At 36.9% G+C, this 18,045-nt stretch overlaps 23 non-coding genes across 23 annotated transcripts; all 23 read right to left on the bottom strand.

The window, feature by feature from the left end:
* Positions 1-51: 51 nt before the first annotated feature.
* trnap-agg (transfer RNA proline (anticodon AGG)) lies at positions 52-123 on the bottom strand. The gene has a single exon. It is a non-coding gene; the product is annotated as a tRNA-Pro (tRNA).
* An 818-nt stretch (positions 124-941) lies between these two features.
* Positions 942-1,013, bottom strand: trnap-agg (transfer RNA proline (anticodon AGG)). The gene has a single exon. It is a non-coding gene; the product is annotated as a tRNA-Pro (tRNA).
* Positions 1,014-1,830: 817 nt separating this feature from the next.
* trnap-agg (transfer RNA proline (anticodon AGG)) lies at positions 1,831-1,902 on the bottom strand. Its single transcript has one exon. It is a non-coding gene; the product is annotated as a tRNA-Pro (tRNA).
* Positions 1,903-2,719: 817 nt separating this feature from the next.
* On the bottom strand, positions 2,720-2,791 carry trnap-ugg (transfer RNA proline (anticodon UGG)). Its single transcript has one exon. It is a non-coding gene; the product is annotated as a tRNA-Pro (tRNA).
* Positions 2,792-3,074: 283 nt separating this feature from the next.
* Positions 3,075-3,146, bottom strand: trnap-agg (transfer RNA proline (anticodon AGG)). Its single transcript has one exon. It is a non-coding gene; the product is annotated as a tRNA-Pro (tRNA).
* An 816-nt stretch (positions 3,147-3,962) lies between these two features.
* On the bottom strand, positions 3,963-4,034 carry trnap-agg (transfer RNA proline (anticodon AGG)). The gene has a single exon. It is a non-coding gene; the product is annotated as a tRNA-Pro (tRNA).
* Positions 4,035-4,852: 818 nt separating this feature from the next.
* On the bottom strand, positions 4,853-4,924 carry trnap-agg (transfer RNA proline (anticodon AGG)). The gene has a single exon. It is a non-coding gene; the product is annotated as a tRNA-Pro (tRNA).
* An 817-nt stretch (positions 4,925-5,741) lies between these two features.
* On the bottom strand, positions 5,742-5,813 carry trnap-ugg (transfer RNA proline (anticodon UGG)). The gene has a single exon. It is a non-coding gene; the product is annotated as a tRNA-Pro (tRNA).
* A 283-nt stretch (positions 5,814-6,096) lies between these two features.
* trnap-agg (transfer RNA proline (anticodon AGG)) lies at positions 6,097-6,168 on the bottom strand. Its single transcript has one exon. It is a non-coding gene; the product is annotated as a tRNA-Pro (tRNA).
* Positions 6,169-6,985: 817 nt separating this feature from the next.
* On the bottom strand, positions 6,986-7,057 carry trnap-agg (transfer RNA proline (anticodon AGG)). The gene has a single exon. It is a non-coding gene; the product is annotated as a tRNA-Pro (tRNA).
* Positions 7,058-7,874: 817 nt separating this feature from the next.
* On the bottom strand, positions 7,875-7,946 carry trnap-agg (transfer RNA proline (anticodon AGG)). Its single transcript has one exon. It is a non-coding gene; the product is annotated as a tRNA-Pro (tRNA).
* Positions 7,947-8,763: 817 nt separating this feature from the next.
* On the bottom strand, positions 8,764-8,835 carry trnap-ugg (transfer RNA proline (anticodon UGG)). Its single transcript has one exon. It is a non-coding gene; the product is annotated as a tRNA-Pro (tRNA).
* Positions 8,836-9,118: 283 nt separating this feature from the next.
* trnap-agg (transfer RNA proline (anticodon AGG)) lies at positions 9,119-9,190 on the bottom strand. Its single transcript has one exon. It is a non-coding gene; the product is annotated as a tRNA-Pro (tRNA).
* Positions 9,191-10,007: 817 nt separating this feature from the next.
* On the bottom strand, positions 10,008-10,079 carry trnap-agg (transfer RNA proline (anticodon AGG)). Its single transcript has one exon. It is a non-coding gene; the product is annotated as a tRNA-Pro (tRNA).
* Positions 10,080-10,895: 816 nt separating this feature from the next.
* On the bottom strand, positions 10,896-10,967 carry trnap-agg (transfer RNA proline (anticodon AGG)). Its single transcript has one exon. It is a non-coding gene; the product is annotated as a tRNA-Pro (tRNA).
* Positions 10,968-11,784: 817 nt separating this feature from the next.
* On the bottom strand, positions 11,785-11,856 carry trnap-ugg (transfer RNA proline (anticodon UGG)). The gene has a single exon. It is a non-coding gene; the product is annotated as a tRNA-Pro (tRNA).
* Positions 11,857-12,139: 283 nt separating this feature from the next.
* trnap-agg (transfer RNA proline (anticodon AGG)) lies at positions 12,140-12,211 on the bottom strand. The gene has a single exon. It is a non-coding gene; the product is annotated as a tRNA-Pro (tRNA).
* Positions 12,212-13,028: 817 nt separating this feature from the next.
* trnap-agg (transfer RNA proline (anticodon AGG)) lies at positions 13,029-13,100 on the bottom strand. The gene has a single exon. It is a non-coding gene; the product is annotated as a tRNA-Pro (tRNA).
* An 817-nt stretch (positions 13,101-13,917) lies between these two features.
* trnap-agg (transfer RNA proline (anticodon AGG)) lies at positions 13,918-13,989 on the bottom strand. Its single transcript has one exon. It is a non-coding gene; the product is annotated as a tRNA-Pro (tRNA).
* An 815-nt stretch (positions 13,990-14,804) lies between these two features.
* On the bottom strand, positions 14,805-14,876 carry trnap-ugg (transfer RNA proline (anticodon UGG)). The gene has a single exon. It is a non-coding gene; the product is annotated as a tRNA-Pro (tRNA).
* Positions 14,877-16,050: 1,174 nt separating this feature from the next.
* Positions 16,051-16,122, bottom strand: trnap-agg (transfer RNA proline (anticodon AGG)). The gene has a single exon. It is a non-coding gene; the product is annotated as a tRNA-Pro (tRNA).
* Positions 16,123-16,939: 817 nt separating this feature from the next.
* trnap-agg (transfer RNA proline (anticodon AGG)) lies at positions 16,940-17,011 on the bottom strand. Its single transcript has one exon. It is a non-coding gene; the product is annotated as a tRNA-Pro (tRNA).
* Positions 17,012-17,828: 817 nt separating this feature from the next.
* Positions 17,829-17,900, bottom strand: trnap-ugg (transfer RNA proline (anticodon UGG)). The gene has a single exon. It is a non-coding gene; the product is annotated as a tRNA-Pro (tRNA).
* Positions 17,901-18,045: the final 145 nt, after the last annotated feature.

Here is an 18,045-nt window from a genome sequence, read left to right as displayed (position 1 = left end):
GATGTTTAAATCATACTTGGCAAACACACATCTCAACAATGATTGTATCTTGGGCTCGTCCGGGATTTGAACCCGGGACCTCTCGCACCCTAAGCGAGAATCATACTCCTAGACCAACGAGCCACGTTATTTATGATAAGTTCTCCAGGAAACAAAAAAATTCAAGCCAAAACTTCCACAGTTTATTATGTTGTCCTAAGATAAAAAAGAGGCTATGTTTCATTTTGTATTGTTGATTTAGTTAGAATTTTTGACAACCAGCTAGTGACCTTGTTCTTTTCAATCAACATGGCAATCCTTTGAGGATCATTGTCAAGATTTCCATGACATTGAGTGTATCTGTTATGCTCGTGTATGTAACAAGAACATTTTGTCCTTACTCTTTGATTTTTAGTACACAGTAGATTTAAAAAACCTAAAGAGTTGGCATAGAAACAAGATTTAGTTGAGGGAAAAAAATAATGTTTGAGTGAGGTTGTGTTGCAAATGATTGAGTTCCTCTTTGAATAGAACTCATTCTCCTCAATTGCCCTTTTATTTATATTAAGTGACTTTAGAACAAGTACTATCTAGCAATGAAGGCTGTGCTCGACTGGGATTAGAACCCCGTATCTCTTGCACCCAAAGCGATAACCATGTTCCTAGACCAATGACCCTCTTGTATATGTCTTCAAAATTCATGAAACTCAGGGATGACCTTTTCATCTGGTATTACCAACTAGCAAACGTGGAGATCTTTCACTAACCTACTGTTCAAGTTAAAAGTTCAGTGGGTTCAATATAATTGGGAGTTGGCTTAAAGAGAATGTTTTTATTGGGTCTTTATAAAATGAATAATAGGCTGTGTGTCAAGAAAACCCCAACTAGTCAGGTTGTCCTTTCATTTCATTGATGTGCTTATCATACTTGAGAAACACACATCTCAACAATGATTGTATCCTGGGCTCGTCCGGGATTTGAACCCGGGACCTCTCGCACCCTAAGCGAGAATCATACTCCTAGACCAACGAGCCACATTTATAAATATAAGTTCATCAGGAAACTAAAAAATTCAAGCCAAAACTTCCACAGTTTATTATGTTGTCCTAAGATAAAAAAAGAGGCTATGTTTCATTTTGTATTGTTGATTTAGTTAGTATTTTTGACAACCAGCTAGTAACCTTGTTCTTTTCAATCAACATGGCAATCCTTTGAGGATCATTGTCAAGATGTCCATGACATTGAGTGTATCTGTTATGCTCGTGTATGTAACAAGAACATTTTGTCCTTACTCTTTGATTTTTAGTACACAGTAGATTTAAAAAACCTAAAGAGTTGGCATAGAAACAAGATTTAGTTGAGGGAAAAAAATAATGTTTGAGTGAGGTTGTGTTGCAAATGATTGAGTTCCTCTTTGAATAGAAATCATTCTCCTCAATTGCCCTTTATTTATATTAAGTGACTTCAGAACAAGTACTTTCTAGCAATGAAGGCTGTGCTCGACTGGGATTTGAACCCCGTATCTCTTGCACCCAAAGCGATAACCATGTTCCTAGGCCAATGACCCTCTTGTATATGTCTTCAAAATTCATGAAACTCAGGGATGACCTTTTCATCTGGTATTACCAAGTAGCAAACGTGGAGATCTTTCACTAACCTACTGTTCAAGTTAAAGTTCAGTGGGTTCAATTTAATTGGGAGTTGGCTTAAAGAGAATGTTTTTCTTGGGACTTTATCAAATGAATAATAGGCTGTGTGTCAAGAAAACCTAAAATAGTCAGGTTGTCCTTTCATTTGATTGATGTGCTTATCATACTTGGGAAACACACATCTCAACAATGATTATATCTTGGGCTCGTCCGGGATTTGAACCCGGGACCTCTCGCACCCTAAGCGAGAATCATACTCCTAGACCAACGAGCCACATTTATAAATATTAGTTCATCAGGAAACTAAAAAATTCAAGCCATAACTTCCACAGTTTATTATGTTGTCCTAAGATAAAAAAGAGGCTATGTTTCATTTTGTATTGTTGATTTAGTTAGTATTTTTGACAACCAGCTAGTAACCTTGTTCTTTTCAATCAACATGGCAATCCTTTGAGGATCATTATCAAGATTTCCATGACATTGAGTGTATATGTTATGCTCATGTATGTAACAAGAACATGAGGTCCTTACTCTTTGATTTTTAGTTCACAGTAGATTTAAAACACTAAAGGGTTGGTACATAAACAAGATTTGGTTGAGGGAAGAATTCATGTTTGAGTGAGGTTGTGTTGCAAATGATTGAGTTGCTCTATAGTTAAAAATAATTCTCCTCATTTTACCTTTATTATTTATATTAAGTGACTTTAGAACAAGTACTTTTTAGCAATGAAAGCTGGGCTTGTCTGTGATTTGAACCCAGTATTTCTTGCACCCAAAGAGATAACCATACTCCTAGACCAACGAGCCTCTTGTTTTAGACTTCAAAAATAATGAAACTCAAGGGTGACCTTTTCATCTGGTATTATCTACCAGCAAACGTGGAGATCTTTCACTAACCGACTGTTCATGTTAATGTTCTGTGGGTTCAATATAATTGGGAGTCGGCGGAAAGAGAATGATTTTCCTGGGTCTTTATCAAATGAATAATAGGCTGTGTGTGAAGGAAACCCCAACTTGTCAGGTTTTTTTTCCACTTCATTTATGTCTTTTTCATACTTGGCAAGAACACATTTCAACAAAGAGTTTATCTAGGGCTCGTCCGGGATTTGAACCCGGGACCTCTCGCACCCAAAGCGAGAATCATACTCCTAGACCAACGAGCCTCTTGTATAACTCTTCAAAATGTATGAAACTCAGGGATGACATTTTGATCTGGTATTACCAAATAGCAAATGTGGAGAGTCTTTCACTAACCTACTGGTCAAGTTAAAGTTCAGTGGGTTCAATATAATTGGGAGTTGGCTTAAAGAGAATGTTTTTCTTGGGTCTTCATCAAATGAATAATAGGCTGTGTGAAGAAAACCCCAACTTGTCAGGTTGTTCTTTCACTAGATTGATGTTTAAATCATACTTGGCAAACACACATCTCAACAATGATTGTATCTTGGGCTCGTCCGGGATTTGAACCCGGGACCTCTCGCACCCTAAGCGAGAATCATACTCCTAGACCAACGAGCCACGTTATTTATGATAAGTTCTCCAGGAAACAAAAAAATTCAAGCCAAAACTTCCACAGTTTATTATGTTGTCCTAAGATAAAAAAGAGGCTATGTTTCATTTTGTATTGTGGATTTAGTTAGTATTTTTGACAACCAGCTAGTGACCTTGTTCTTTTCAATCAACATGGCAATCCTTTGAGGATCATTGTCAAGATTTCCATGACATTGAGTGTATCTGTTATGCTCGTGTATGTAACAAGAACATTTTGTCTTTACTCTTTGATTTTTAGTACACAGTAGATTTAAAAAACCTAAAGAGTTTGCATAGAAACAAGATTTAGTCGAGGGAAAAAATTAATGTTTGAGTGAGGTTGTGTTGCAAATGATTGAGTTCCTCTTTGAATAGAACTCATTCTCCTCAATTGCCCTTTATTTATATTAAGTGACTTCAGAACAAGTACTTTCTAGCAATGAAGGCTGTGCTCAACTGGGATTTGAACCCCGTATCTCTTGCACCCAAAGCGATAACCATGTTCCTAGACCAATGACCCTCTTGTATATGTCTTCAAAATTCATGAAACTCAGGGATGACCTTTTCATCTGGTATTACCAACTAGCAAACGTGGAGATCTTTCACTAACCTACTGTTCAAGTTAAAGTTCAGTGGGTTCAATATAATTGGGAGTTGGCTTAAAGAGAATGTTTTTCTTGGGTCTTTATCAAATGAATAATAGGCTGTGTGTCAAGAAAACGCCAACTAGTCAGGTTGTCCTTTCATTTCATTGATGTGCTTATCATACTTGGGAAACACACATCTCAACAATGATTGTATCCTGGGCTCGTCCGGGATTTGAACCCGGGACCTCTCGCACCCTAAGCGAGAATCATACTCCTAGACCAACGAGCCACATTTATAAATATAAGTTCATCAGGAAACTAAAAAATTCAAGCCAAAACTTCCACAGTTTATTATGTTGTCCTAAGATAAAAAAAAGAGGCTATGTTTCATTTTGTATTGTTGATTTAGTTAGTATTTTTGACAACCAGCTAGTAACCTTGTTCTTTTCAATCAACATGGCAATCCTTTGAGGATCATTGTCAAGATGTCCATGACATTGAGTGTATCTGTTATGCTCGTGTATGTAACAAGAACATTTTGTCCTTACTCTTTGATTTTTAGTACACAGTAGATTTAAAAAACCTAAAGAGTTGGCATAGAAACAAGATTTAGTTGAGGGAAAAAATTAATGTTTGAGTGAGGTTGTGTTGCAAATGATTGAGTTCCTCTTTGAATAGAACTCATTCTCCTCAATTGCCCTTTATTTATATTAAGTGACTTCAGAACAAGTACTTTCTAGCAATGAAGGCTGTGCTCGACTGGGATTTGAACCCCGTATGTCTTGCACCCAAAGCGATAACCATGTTCCTAGGCCAATGACCCTCTTGTATATGTCTTCAAAATTCATGAAACTCAGGGATGACCTTTTCATCTGGTATTACCAAGTAGCAAACGTGGAGATCTTTCACTAACCTACTGTTCAAGTTAAAGTTCAGTGGGTTCAATTTAATTGGGAGTTGGCTTAAAGAGAATGTTTTTCTTGGGACTTTATCAAATGAATAATAGGCTGTGTGTCAAGAAAACCTAAAATAGTCAGGTTGTCCTTTCATTTGATTGATGTGCTTATCATACTTGGGAAACACACATCTCAACAATGATTGTATCTTGGGCTCGTCCGGGATTTGAACCCGGGACCTCTCGCACCCTAAGCGAGAATCATACTCCTAGACCAACGAGCCACATTCATAAATATAAGTTCATCAGGAAACTAAAAAATTCAAGCCATAACTTCCACAGTTTATTATGTTGTCCTAAGATAAAAAAGAGGCTATGTTTCATTTTGTATTGTTGATTTAGTTAGTATTTTTGACAACCAGCTAGTAACCTTGTTCTTTTCAATCAACATGGCAATCCTTTGAGGATCATTATCAAGATTTCCATGACATTGAGTGTATATGTTATGCTCATGTATGTAACAAGAACATGAGGTCCTTACTCTTTGATTTTTAGTTCACAGTAGATTTAAAACACTAAAGGGTTGGTACATAAACAAGATTTGGTTGAGGGAAGAATTCATGTTTGAGTGAGGTTGTGTTGCAAATGATTGAGTTGCTCTATAGTTAAAAATAATTCTCCTCATTTTACCTTTATTATTTATATTAAGTGACTTTAGAACAAGTACTTTTTAGCAATGAAAGCTGGGCTTGTCTGTGATTTGAACCCAGTATTTCTTGCACCCAAAGAGATAACCATACTCTTAGACCAACGAGCCTCTTGTTTTAGACTTCAAAAATAATGAAACTCAAGGGTGACCTTTTCATCTGGTATTATCTACCAGCAAACGTGGAGATCTTTCACTAACCGACTGTTCATGTTAAAGTTCTGTGGGTTCAATATAATTGGGAGTCGGCGGAAAGAGAATGATTTTCCTGGGTCTTTATCAAATGAATAATAGGCTGTGTGTGAAGGAAACCCCAACTTGTCAGGTTTTTTTTCCACTTCATTTATGTCTTTTTCATACTTGGCAAGAACACATTTCAACAAAGAGTTTATCTAGGGCTCGTCCGGGATTTGAACCCGGGACCTCTCGCACCCAAAGCGAGAATCATACTCCTAGACCAACGAGCCTCTTGTATAACTCTTCAAAATGTATGAAACTCAGGGATGACATTTTGATCTGGTATTACCAAATAGCAAATGTGGAGAGTCTTTCACTAACCTACTGGTCAAGTTAAAGTTCAGTGGGTTCAATATAATTGGGAGTTGGCTTAAAGTGAATGTTTTTCTTGGGTCTTCATCAAATGAATAATAGGCTGTGTGAAGAAAACCCCAACTTGTCAGGTTGTTCTTTCACTAGATTGATGTTTAAATCATACTTGGCAAACACACATCTCAACAATGATTGTATCTTGGGCTCGTCCGGGATTTGAACCCGGGACCTCTCGCACCCTAAGCGAGAATCATACTCCTAGACCAACGAGCCACGTTATTTATGATAAGTTCTCCAGGAAACAAAAAAATTCAAGCCAAAACTTCCACAGTTTATTATGTTGTCCTAAGATAAAAAAGAGGCTATGTTTCATTTTGTATTGTTGATTTAGTTAGTATTTTTGACAACCAGCTAGTGACCTTGTTCTTTTCAATCAACATGGCAATCCTTTGAGGATCATTGTCAAGATTTCCATGACATTGAGTGTATCTGTTATGCTCGTGTATGTAACAAGAACATTTTGTCCTTACTCTTTGATTTTTAGTACACAGTAGATTTAAAAAACCTAAAGAGTTGGCATAGAAACAAGATTTAGTTGAGGGAAAAAAATAATGTTTGAGTGAGGTTGTGTTGCAAATGATTGAGTTCCTCTTTGAATAGAACTCATTCTCCTCAATTGCCCTTTTATTTACATTAAGTGACTTTAGAACAAGTACTATCTAGCAATGAAGGCTGTGCTCGACTGGGATTAGAACCCCGTATCTCTTGCACCCAAAGCGATAACCATGTTCCTAGACCAATGACCCTCTTGTATATGTCTTCAAAATTCATGAAACTCAGGGATGACCTTTTCATCTGGTATTACCAACTAGCAAACGTGGAGATCTTTCACTAACCTACTGTTCAAGTTAAAGTTCAGTGGGTTCAATATAATTGGGAGTTGGCTTAAAGAGAATGTTTTTCTTGGGTCTTTATCAAATGAATAATAGGCTGTGTGTCAAGAAAACCCCAACTAGTCAGGTTGTCCTTTCATTTCATTGATGTGCTTATCATACTTGGGAAACACACATCTCAACAATGATTGTATCCTGGGCTCGTCCGGGATTTGAACCCGGGACCTCTCGCACCCTAAGCGAGAATCATACTCCTAGACCAACGAGCTACATTTATAAATATAAGTTCATCAGGAAACTAAAAAATTCAAGCCAAAACTTCCACAGTTTATTATGTTGTCCTAAGATAAAAAAAGAGGCTATGTTTCATTTTGTATTGTTGATTTAGTTAGTATTTTTGACAACCAGCTAGTAACCTTGTTCTTTTCAATCAACATGGCAATCCTTTGAGGATCATTGTCAAGATGTCCATGACATTGAGTGTATCTGTTATGCTCGTGTATGTAACAAGAACATTTTGTCCTTACTCTTTGATTTTTAGTACACAGTAGATTTAAAAAACCTAAAGAGTTGGCATAGAAACAAGATTTAGTTGAGGGAAAAAATTAATGTTTGAGTGAGGTTGTGTTGCAAATGATTGAGTTCCTCTTTGAATAGAACTCATTCTCCTCAATTGCCCTTTATTTATATTAAGTGACTTCAGAACAAGTACTTTCTAGCAATGAAGGCTGTGCTCGACTGGGATTTGAACCCCGTATGTCTTGCACCCAAAGCGATAACCATGTTCCTAGGCCAATGACCCTCTTGTATATGTCTTCAAAATTCATGAAACTCAGGGATGACCTTTTCATCTGGTATTACCAAGTAGCAAACGTGGAGATCTTTCACTAACCTACTGTTCAAGTTAAAGTTCAGTGGGTTCAATTTAATTGGGAGTTGGCTTAAAGAGAATGTTTTTCTTGGGACTTTATCAAATGAATAATAGGCTGTGTGTCAAGAAAACCTAAAATAGTCAGGTTGTCCTTTCATTTGATTGATGTGCTTATCATACTTGGGAAACACACATCTCAACAATGATTGTATCTTGGGCTCGTCCGGGATTTGAACCCGGGACCTCTCGCACCCTAAGCGAGAATCATACTCCTAGACCAACGAGCCACATTTATAAATATAAGTTCATCAGGAAACTAAAAAATTCAAGCCATAACTTCCACAGTTTATTATGTTGTCCTAAGATAAAAAAGAGGCTATGTTTCATTTTGTATTGTTGATTTAGTTAGTATTTTTGACAACCAGCTAGTAACCTTGTTCTTTTCAATCAACATGGCAATCCTTTGAGGATCATTATCAAGATTTCCATGACATTGAGTGTATATGTTATGCTCATGTATGTAACAAGAACATGAGGTCCTTACTCTTTGATTTTTAGTTCACAGTAGATTTAAAACACTAAAGGGTTGGTACATAAACAAGATTTGGTTGAGGGAAGAATTCATGTTTGAGTGAGGTTGTGTTGCAAATGATTGAGTTGCTCTATAGTTAAAAATAATTCTCCTCATTTTACCTTTATTATTTATATTAAGTGACTTTAGAACAAGTACTTTTTAGCAATGAAAGCTGGGCTTGTCTGTGATTTGAACCCAGTATTTCTTGCACCCAAAGAGATAACCATACTCTTAGACCAACGAGCCTCTTGTTTTAGACTTCAAAAATAATGAAACTCAAGGGTGACCTTTTCATCTGGTATTATCTACCAGCAAACGTGGAGATCTTTCACTAACCGACTGTTCATGTTAATGTTCTGTGGGTTCAATATAATTGGGAGTCGGCGGAAAGAGAATGATTTTCCTGGGTCTTTATCAAATGAATAATAGGCTGTGTGTGAAGGAAACCCCAACTTGTCAGGTTTTTTTTCCACTTCATTTATGTCTTTTTCATACTTGGCAAGAACACATTTCAACAAAGAGTTTATCTAGGGCTCGTCCGGGATTTGAACCCGGGACCTCTCGCACCCAAAGCGAGAATCATACTCCTAGACCAACGAGCCTCTTGTATAACTCTTCAAAATGTATGAAACTCAGGGATGACATTTTGATCTGGTATTACCAAATAGCAAATGTGGAGAGTCTTTCACTAACCTACTGGTCAAGTTAAAGTTCAGTGGGTTCAATATAATTGGGAGTTGGCTTAAAGAGAATGTTTTTCTTGGGTCTTCATCAAATGAATAATAGGCTGTGTGAAGAAAACCCCAACTTGTCAGGTTGTTCTTTCACTAGATTGATGTTTAAATCATACTTGGCAAACACACATCTCAACAATGATTGTATCTTGGGCTCGTCCGGGATTTGAACCCGGGACCTCTCGCACCCTAAGCGAGAATCATACTCCTAGACCAACGAGCCACGTTATTTATGATAAGTTCTCCAGGAAACAAAAAAATTCAAGCCAAAACTTCCACAGTTTATTATGTTGTCCTAAGATAAAAAAGAGGCTATGTTTCATTTTGTATTGTTGATTTAGTTAGTATTTTTGACAACCAGCTAGTGACCTTGTTCTTTTCAATCAACATGGCAATCCTTTGAGGATCATTGTCAAGATTTCCATGACATTGAGTGTATCTGTTATGCTCGTGTATGTAACAAGAACATTTTGTCCTTACTCTTTGATTTTTAGTACACAGTAGATTTAAAAAACCTAAAGAGTTGGCATAGAAACAAGATTTAGTTGAGGGAAAAAAATAATGTTTGAGTGAGGTTGTGTTGCAAATGATTGAGTTCCTCTTTGAATAGAACTCATTCTCCTCAATTGCCCTTTTATTTATATTAAGTGACTTTAGAACAAGTACTATCTAGCAATGAAGGCTGTGCTCGACTGGGATTAGAACCCCGTATCTCTTGCACCCAAAGCGATAACCATGTTCCTAGACCAATGACCCTCTTGTATATGTCTTCAAAATTCATGAAACTCAGGGATGACCTTTTCATCTGGTATTACCAACTAGCAAACGTGGAGATCTTTCACTAACCTACTGTTCAAGTTAAAGTTCAGTGGGTTCAATATAATTGGGAGTTGGCTTAAAGAGAATGTTTTTCTTGGGTCTTTATCAAATGAATAATAGGCTGTGTGTCAAGAAAACCCCAACTAGTCAGGTTGTCCTTTCATTTCATTGATGTGCTTATCATACTTGGGAAACACACATCTCAACAATGATTGTATCCTGGGCTCGTCCGGGATTTGAACCCGGGACCTCTCGCACCCTAAGCGAGAATCATACTCCTAGACCAACGAGCTACATTTATAAATATAAGTTCATCAGGAAACTAAAAAATTCAAGCCAAAACTTCCACAGTTTATTATGTTGTCCTAAGATAAAAAAGAGGCTATGTTTCATTTTGTATTGTTGATTTAGTTAGTATTTTTGACAACCAGCTAGTAACCTTGTTCTTTTCAATCAACATGGCAATCCTTTGAGGATCATTGTCAAGATGTCCATGACATTGAGTGTATCTGTTATGCTCGTGTATGTAACAAGAACATTTTGTCCTTACTCTTTGATTTTTAGTACACAGTAGATTTAAAAAACCTAAAGAGTTGGCATAGAAACAAGATTTAGTTGAGGGAAAAAATTAATGTTTGAGTGAGGTTGTGTTGCAAATGATTGAGTTCCTCTTTGAATAGAACTCATTCTCCTCAATTGCCCTTTATTTATATTAAGTGACTTCAGAACAAGTACTTTCTAGCAATGAAGGCTGTGCTCGACTGGGATTTGAACCCCGTATCTCTTGCACCCAAAGCGATAACCATGTTCCTAGACCAATGACCCTCTTGTATATGTCTTCAAAATTCATGAAACTCAGGGATGACCTTTTCATCTGGTATTACCAAGTAGCAAACGTGGAGATCTTTCACTAACCTACTGTTCAGGTTAAAGTTCAGTGGGTTCAATTTAATTGGGAGTTGGCTTAAAGAGAATGTTTTTCTTGGGACTTTATCAAATGAATAATAGGCTGTGTGTCAAGAAAACCTAAACTAGTCAGGTTGTCCTTTCATTTGATTGATGTGCTTATCATACTTGGGAAACACACATCTCAACAATGATTATATCTTGGGCTCGTCCGGGATTTGAACCCGGGACCTCTCGCATCCTAAGCGAGAATCATACTCCTAGACCAACGAGCCACATTTATAAATATAAGTTCATCAGGAAACTAAAAAATTCAAGCCATAACTTCCACAGTTTATTATGTTGTCCTAAGATAAAAAAGAGGCTATGTTTCATTTTGTATTGTTGATTTAGTTAGTATTTTTGACAACCAGCTAGTAACCTTGTTCTTTTCAATCAACATGGCAATCCTTTGAGGATCATTATCAAGATTTCCATGACATTGAGTGTATATGTTATGCTCATGTATGTAACAAGAACATGAGGTCCTTACTCTTTGATTTTTAGTTCACAGTAGATTTAAAACACTAAAGGGTTGGTACATAAACAAGATTTGGTTGAGGGAAGAATTCATGTTTGAGTGAGGTTGTGTTGCAAATGATTGAGTTGCTCTAAAGTTAAAAATAATTCTCCTCATTTTACCTTTATTATTTATATTAAGTGACTTTAGAACAAGTACTTTTTAGCAATGAAAGCTGGGCTTGTCTGTGATTTGAACCCAGTATTTCTTGCACCCAAAGAGATAACCATACTCTTAGACCAACGAGCCTCTTGTTTTAGACTTCAAAAATAATGAAACTCAAGGGTGACCTTTTCATCTGGTATTATCTACCAGCAAACGTGGAGATCTTTCACTAACCGACTGTTCATGTTAATGTTCTGTGGGTTCAATATAATTGGGAGTCGGCGGAAAGAGAATGATTTTCCTGGGTCTTTATCAAATGAATAATAGGCTGTGTGTGAAGGAAACCCCAACTTGTCAGGTTTTTTTTCCACTTCATTTATGTCTTTTTCATACTTGGCAAGAACACATTTCAACAAAGAGTTTATCTAGGGCTCGTCCGGGATTTGAACCCGGGACCTCTCGCACCCAAAGCGAGAATCATACTCCTAGACCAACGAGCCTCTTGTATAACTCTTCAAAATGTATGAAACTCAGGGATGACATTTTGATCTGGTATTACCAAATAGCAAATGTGGAGAGTCTTTCACTAACCTACTGGTCAAGTTAAAGTTCAGTGGGTTCAATATAATTGGGAGTTGGCTTAAAGAGAATGTTTTTCTTGGGTCTTCATCAAATGAATAATAGGCTGTGTGAAGAAAACCCCAACTTGTCAGGTTGTTCTTTCACTAGATTGATGTTTAAATCATACTTGGCAAACACACATCTCAACAATGATTGTATCTTGGGCTCGTCCGGGATTTGAACCCGGGACCTCTCGCACCCTAAGCGAGAATCATACTCCTAGACCAACGAGCCACGTTATTTATGATAAGTTCTCCAGGAAACAAAAAAATTCAAGCCAAAACTTCCACAGTTTATTATGTTGTCCTAAGATAAAAAAGAGGCTATGTTTCATTTTGTATTGTTGATTTAGTTAGTATTTTTGACAACCAGCTAGTGACCTTGTTCTTTTCAATCAACATGGCAATCCTTTGAGGATCATTGTCAAGATTTCCATGACATTGAGTGTATCTGTTATGCTCGTGTATGTAACAAGAACATTTTGTCCTTACTCTTTGATTTTTAGTACACAGTAGATTTAAAAAACCTAAAGAGTTGGCATAGAAACAAGATTTAGTTGAGGGAAAAAAATAATGTTTGAGTGAGGTTGTGTTGCAAATGATTGAGTTCCTCTTTGAATAGAACTCATTCTCCTCAATTGCCCTTTTATTTATATTAAGTGACTTTAGAACAAGTACTATATAGCAATGAAGGCTGTGCTCGACTGGGATTAGAACCCCGTATCTCTTGCACCCAAAGCGATAACCATGTTCCTAGACCAATGACCCTCTTGTATATGTCTTCAAAATTCATGAAACTCAGGGATGACCTTTTCATCTGGTATTACCAACTAGCAAACGTGGAGATCTTTCACTAACCTACTGTTCAAGTTAAAGTTCAGTGGGTTCAATATAATTGGGAGTTGGCTTAAAGAGAATGTTTTTCTTGGGTCTTTATCAAATGAATAATAGGCTGTGTGTCAAGAAAACCCCAACTAGTCAGGTTGTCCTTTCATTTCATTGATGTGCTTATCATACTTGGGAAACACACATCTCAACAATGATTGTATCCTGGGCTCGTCCGGGATTTGAACCCGGGACCTCTCGCACCCTAAGCGAGAATCATACTCCTAGACCAACGAGCTACATTTATAAATATAAGTTCATCAGGAAACTAAAAAATTCAAGCCAAAACTTCCACAGTTTATTATGTTGTCCTAAGATAAAAAAAGAGGCTATGTTTCATTTTGTATTGTTGATTTAGTTAGTATTTTTGACAACCAGCTAGTAACCTTGTTCTTTTCAATCAACATGGCAATCCTTTGAGGATCATTGTCAAGATGTCCATGACATTGAGTGTATCTGTTATGCTCGTGTATGTAACAAGAACATTTTGTCCTTACTCTTTGATTTTTAGTACACAGTAGATTTAAAAAACCTAAAGAGTTGGCATAGAAACAAGATTTAGTTGAGGGAAAAAATTAATGTTTGAGTGAGGTTGTGTTGCAAATGATTGAGTTCCTCTTTGAATAGAACTCATTCTCCTCAATTGCCCTTTATTTATATTAAGTGACTTCAGAACAAGTACTTTCTAGCAATGAAGGCTGTGCTCGACTGGGATTTGAACCTCGTATCTCTTGCACCCAAAGCGATAACCATGTTCCTAGACCAATGACCCTCTTGTATATGTCTTCAAAATTCATGAAACTCAGGGATGACCTTTTCATCTGGTATTACCAAGTAGCAAACGTGGAGATCTTTCACTAACCTACTGTTCAGGTTAAAGTTCAGTGGGTTCAATTTAATTGGGAGTTGGCTTAAAGAGAATGTTTTTCTTGGGACTTTATCAAATGAATAATAGGCTGTGTGTCAAGAAAACCTAAACTAGTCAGGTTGTCCTTTCATTTGATTGATGTGCTTATCATACTTGGGAAACACACATCTCAACAATGATTATATCTTGGGCTCGTCCGGGATTTGAACCCGGGACCTCTCGCACCCTAAGCGAGAATCATACTCCTAGACCAACGAGCCACATTTATAAATATAAGTTCATCAGGAAACTAAAAAATTCAAGCCATAACTTCCACAGTTTATTATGTTGTCCTAAGATAAAAAAGAGGCTATGTTTCATTTTGTATTGTTGATTTAGTTAGTATTTTTGACAACCAGCTAGTAACCTTGTTCTTTTCAATCAACATGGCAATCCTTTGAGGATCATTATCAAGATTTCCATGACATTGAGTGTATATGTTATGCTCATGTATGTAACAAGAACATGAGGTCCTTACTCTTTGATTTTTAGTTCACAGTAGATTTAAAACACTAAAGGGTTGGTACATAAACAAGATTTGGTTGAGGGAAGAATTCATGTTTGAGTGAGGTTGTGTTGCAAATGATTGAGTTGCTCTAAAGTTAAAAATAATTCTCCTCATTTTACCTTTATTATTTATATTAAGTGACTTTAGAACAAGTACTTTTTAGCAATGAAAGCTGGGCTTGTCTGTGATTTGAACCCAGTATTTCTTGCACCCAAAGAGATAACCATACTCCTAGACCAACGAGCCTCTTGTTTTAGACTTCAAAAATAATGAAACTCAAGGGTGACCTTTTCATCTGGTATTATCTACCAGCAAACGTGGAGATCTTTCACTAACCGACTGTTCATGTTAAAGTTCTGTGGGTTCAATATAATTGGGAGTCGGCGGAAAGAGAATGATTTTCCTGGGTCTTTATCAAATGAATAATAGGCTGTGTGAAGGAAACCCCAACTTGTCAGGTTTTTTTTCCACTTCATTTATGTCTTTTTCATACTTGGCAAGAACACATTTCAACAAAGAGTTTATCTAGGGCTCGTCCGGGATTTGAACCCGGGACCTCTCGCACCCAAAGCGAGAATCATACTCCTAGACCAACGAGCCTCTTGTATAACTATTCAAAATGTATGAAACTCAGGGATGACATTTTGATCTGGTATTACCAAATAGCAAATGTGGAGAGTCTTTCACTAACCTACTGGTCAAGTTAAAGTTCAGTGGGTTCAATATAATTGGGAGTTGGCTTAAAGAGAATGTTTTTCTTGGGTCTTCATCAAATGAATAATAGGCTGTGTGAAGAAAACCCCAACTTGTCAGGTTGTTCTTTCACTAGATTGATGTTTAAATCATACTTGGCAAACACACATCTCAACAATGATTGTATCTTGGGCTCGTCCGGGATTTGAACCCGGGACCTCTCACACCCTAAGCGAGAATCATGCTCCTAGACCAACGTGCCACGTTATTAATGATAAGTTCTCCAGGAAACTAAAAAATTCAAGCCAAAACTTCCACAGTTTATTATGTTGTCCTAAGATAAAAAAGAGGCTATGTTTCATTATGTATTGTTGATTTAGTTAGTATTTTTGACAACCAGCTAGTGACCTTGTTCTTTTCAATCAACATGGCAATCCTTTGAGGATCATTGTCAAGATTTCCATGACATTGAGTGTATCTGTTATGCTCGTGTATGTAACAAGAACATTTTGTCCTTACTCTTTGATTTTTAGTACACAGTAGAATTAAAAAAAACCTAAAGAGTTGGCATAGAAACAAGATTTAGTTGAGGGAAAAAAATAATGTTTGAGTGAGGTTGTGTTGCAAATGATTGAGTTCCTCTTTGAATAGAACTCATTCTCCTCAATTGCCCTTTTATTTATATTAAGTGACTTTAGAACAAGTACTATCTAGCAATGAAGGCTGTGCTCGACTGGGATTTGAACCCCGTATCTCTTGCACCCAAAGCGATAACCATGTTCCTAGACCAATGACCCTCTTGTATATGTCTTCAAAATTCATGAAACTCAGGGATGACCTTTTCATCTGGTATTACCAACTATCAAACGTGGAGATCTTTCACTAACCTACTGTTCAAGTTAAAGTTCAGTGGGTTCAATATAATTGGGAGTTGGCTTAAAGAGAATGTTTTTCTTGGGTCTTTATCAAATGAATAATAGGCTGTGTGTCAAGAAAACCCCAACTAGTCAGGTTGTCCTTTCATTTCATTGATGTGCTTATCATACTTGGGAAACACACATCTCAACAATGATTGTATCCTGGGCTCGTCCGGGATTTGAACCCGGGACCTCTCGCACCCTAAGCGAGAATCATACTCCTAGACCAACGAGCCACATTTATAAATATAAGTTCATCAGGAAACTAAAAAATTCAAGCCAAAACTTCCACAGTTTGTTATGTTGTCCTAAGATAAAAAAAGAGGCTATGTTTCATTTTGTATTGTTGATTTAGTTAGTATTTTTGACAACCAGCTAGTAACCTTGTTCTTTTCAATCAACATGGCAATCCTTTGAGGATCATTGTCAAGATGTCCATGACATTGAGTGTATCTGTTATGCTCGTGTATGTAACAAGAACATTTTGTCCTTACTCTTTGATTTTTAGTACACAGTAGATTTAAAAAACCTAAAGAGTTGGCATAGAAACAAGATTTAGTTGAGGGAAAAAATTAATGTTTGAGTGAGGTTGTGTTGCAAATGATTGAGTTCCTCTTTGAATAGAACTCATTCTCCTCAATTGCCCTTTATTTATATTAAGTGACTTCAGAACAAGTACTTTCTAGCAATGAAGGCTGTGCTCGACTGGGATTTGAACCCCGTATCTCTTGCACCCAAAGCGATAACCATGTTCCTAGACCAATGACCCTCTTGTATATGTCTTCAAAATTCATGAAACTCAGGGATGACCTTTTCATCTGGTATTACCAAGTAGCAAACGTGGAGATCTTTCACTAACCTACTGTTCAGGTTAAAGTTCAGTGGGTTCAATTTAATTGGGAGTTGGCTTAAAGAGAATGTTTTTCTTGGGACTTTATCAAATGAATAATAGGCTGTGTGTCAAGAAAACCTTAACTAGTCAGGTTGTCCTTTCATTTGATTGATGTGCTTATCATACTTGGGAAACACACATCTCAACAATGATTATATCTTGGGCTCGTCCGGGATTTGAACCCGGGACCTCTCGCACCCTAAGCGAGAATCATACTCCTAGACCAACGAGCCACATTTATAAATATAAGTTCATCAGGAAACTAAAAAATTCAAGCCATAACTTCCACAGTTTATTATGTTGTCCTAAGATAAAAAAGAGGCTATGTTTCATTTTGTATTGTTGATTTAGTTAGTATTTTTGACAACCAGCTAGTAACCTTGTTCTTTTCAATCAACATGGCAATCCTTTGAGGATCATTATCAAGATTTCCATGACATTGAGTGTATATGTTATGCTCATGTATGTAACAAGAACATGAGGTCCTTACTCTTTGATTTTTAGTTCACAGTAGATTTAAAACACTAAAGGGTTGGTACATAAACAAGATTTGGTTGAGGGAAGAATTCATGTTTGAGTGAGGTTGTGTTGCAAATGATTGAGTTGCTCTAAAGTTAAAAATAATTCTCCTCATTTTACCTTTATTATTTATATTAAGTGACTTTAGAACAAGTACTTTTTAGCAATGAAAGCTGGGCTTGTCTGTGATTTGAACCCAGTATTTCTTGCACCCAAAGAGATAACCATACTCCTAGACCAACGAGCCTCTTGTTTTAGACTTCAAAAATAATGAAACTCAAGGGTGACCTTTTCATCTGGTATTATCTACCAGCAAACGTGGAGATCTTTCACTAACCGACTGTTCATGTTAATGTTCTGTGGGTTCAATATAATTGGGAGTCGGCGGAAGGAGAATGATTTTCCTGGGTCTTTATCAAATGAATAATAGGCTGTGTGTGAAGGAAACCCCAACTTGTCAGGTTTTTTTTCCACTTCATTTATGTCTTTTTCATACTTGGCAAGAACACATTTCAACAAAGAGTTTATCTAGGGCTCGTCCGGGATTTGAACCCGGGACCTCTCGCACCCAAAGCGAGAATCATACTCCTAGACCAACGAGCCTCTTGTATAACTCTTCAAAATGTATGAAACTCAGGGATGACATTTTGATCTGGTATTACCAAATAGCAAATGTGGAGAGTCTTTCACTAACCTACTGGTCAAGTTAAAGTTCAGTGGGTTCAATATAATTGGGAGTTGGCTTAAA

Source organism: Nothobranchius furzeri, chromosome 3 (genome assembly GCF_043380555.1).
Source record: "Nothobranchius furzeri strain GRZ-AD chromosome 3, NfurGRZ-RIMD1, whole genome shotgun sequence".
Classification (NCBI taxonomy): domain Eukaryota; kingdom Metazoa; phylum Chordata; class Actinopteri; order Cyprinodontiformes; family Nothobranchiidae; genus Nothobranchius; species Nothobranchius furzeri.
The sequence above is the reverse complement of the archived record's forward strand: the minus strand, read 5'-3'. Positions and strand labels throughout refer to the sequence as shown.